Raw genomic sequence first — 2,354 nt, 5'->3', positions numbered from 1 at the left:
GCCAGAGATGCCCAGGTGATCCCCAGCACCCAGTGTGGCTCCTGGGTTGGCCTGAGCCTGCAGGCAGCATGGGTGCAGGCTCTGTGATGAGCGTGGCAGTGCTCAGCAGGCAGGGTGCTGGGCTCTGGGCACACTAGGTGGCAGCAGCTGTTTTCCCAAACGGCCGGGAGAGGCCAGACACCAGACTTCACGTTCCTCTGGGATATTGCTTTAGGGAGCGCAAGCCAGGATTTTATTTTCTCCTTGATATTTTTGAAGGTACGCTCAGCTCCGGGACCAGCAAACGGCTCCTGGGTGCGGTGAGGGTCTGGGCACCCCGGGGGGATTCCTGTTGCCTTTGAGCCTCGCCATTGCCCAGGGATGCTCACGCAATGCCACGGCCGCACACAGTGTCAGTGATCCCGAGCATCCCTAAAGCATCTGATGCTTTTCCTAAATCCTGAGCTCTTGGAGAAATGCGAAGGTTTTCTCACGCTTCATTTCATACCCATCTTTCTGAATGTCTTGGGGAGGGGAAAAGCTCCACCTGCAACTCAGGAGCACAGAAAATCTCTGCCAGGGGGGCTCTGCCGCGCAGCCCAGCGTGCCAGAGCCGGTGGGACGGTCCATGCTGTTTCCCTGACGGTGCTGGTTGTGGTGGGATCCAGCGGTGACGGGCACTGCCAACGCCTGAGCGAGTGAGAACAGACAACTGAATGGCTGGCACCTGCCCGAGACATTTGTGTGAATCAGTGATTATGCAGATAAAGAGCTCTGCCGCTGCTACCAGCTCCTCCGCGACATGGAGCATATGTTCCCCGTGGCAGGGAAGTGCCTCCTCCAGGAGCTGCAAAGCTCCTCGTCTCCATTTGCGGGACCCGCTATGAAAAGCAGAATAAAGGCAGTTTGTGGCTGGTCAGGGGAAGGCAGGAGCCCCTTGAGGCCCCCGCCAGCCCGCCCGCCACCCCCCTCTCCCGTTTCCCCATGTGGCTTGAATTACTGCGGCTCTTTGCTTCGTCCATCAGGCTTCAAGAGCGAGCTGCTCGGTGCTTTCTTGGCCTCTCCAGCGAAGCGCTGTGCCGTAAACATAACAAGGCAGGCTTGTTCCAGGCCCTTGAAGTCAACAAGCAATGCTGCTCCTGCCCTTCGGGACCGGGCTGTTGCTAATTATAGCCAAGGGTGCTTTCCATTCATAAAATGTGAATTATGTCCCAGTCTCTGAGGGAAGGGAGCGGGTTGAGGAGCCCGTGGGCTCCAGACACCCCTGCACGGGGTGCAGGCAGAAGCTGAAAGCCTTGGCCCCATCCTTTCACTGCCTTCCAGCCCTTCCCCAAGGAGATGGGGGAGGGAATGCTTCTGTGGGAGATAGGAGGGATCCTCTGTTCAGGCTGATTAAGGGATTTGCTTGCGTCTCATCCTCAGTTACGCTAGGACTGGGGTGGATTTGCTGGGAGGTGAGCGAAGGGCATGGACTGATGGGGGTGGCCCAAGCAGCCAGGGGAAGCCCTCACTGCCCGGTAAGATGCTCGAGCATTTGCCAGGAATAGGGCAATAAGGTCACGTAGCACTGCTCCCGACACCTGATGAGCACACTGGGATCTGCCTCCTGCTTGAGGGACTTGATTCCTGTGGATCTTTCACATGGTGACCCTTCCTCTGTCGCCCAGTGCTTTCCTCCACCAGCCCTTGGCCATTGGCATGTGCTGTAATATTCTCCCTGGGTTTTTCCTCCTGCAGCTGCAGCTCCAGATGCACACAGATGTGTCTGCCAACCGCTTTTCCTCCCTCCATGAGGTTCTTGTTTTGGGGAATAAGGAACCCCGTCTCCTGGTGGAGTTTAGGGAGGGGCTGCCCCCTGGGAAGCCCCAGGCTAGGACCCTGGAGACCCAAGCTCTTGTGATGTGCAGGGGCTGCAGAGGGAGGGGGCCAAGACACCACGTGTCACGGTGGGACACACAGTGTCTTGGACTGTCTTTCTCAGCATGGGAGCCGCAGCGTGGCCGGGGATGCACGCGGCAAGGCTGAGGACAGACTGCCATGCACAGGGCTGGCATCCCGAACGCGCTGGGCAACGAGCCAGGGACGCCCGTGTGTGGCACCGGATGCCCCCCGCTCCTGGGATGCTGGGAGGCGTGGGGCACCATGCTTCCCCCGCTCCCTGCCCACGAGTTCAGTGTGGGTAAAACGCTGTCGTGGGTTTGGCCGTTGGGTTGTTTCAAAACCCAGCGCGGAACTGTCAAACCAGCAGGATTCCAGGTACACCACGGGCCTTTTGATGCCAGGGAGGTCTGGAGGCTAAATAAAGCCATAAGACCCACTCTGTGTAACGCTCGGGGCCGGATCCAAGAAACCTGTCTTCTTTTTATGGCATCTTC

Source organism: Eurypyga helias, unplaced genomic scaffold (assembly GCF_000690775.1).
Source record: "Eurypyga helias isolate BGI_N326 unplaced genomic scaffold, ASM69077v1 scaffold21906, whole genome shotgun sequence".
NCBI lineage: Eukaryota > Metazoa > Chordata > Aves > Eurypygiformes > Eurypygidae > Eurypyga > Eurypyga helias.
This window is presented reverse-complemented; position numbering follows the sequence as displayed.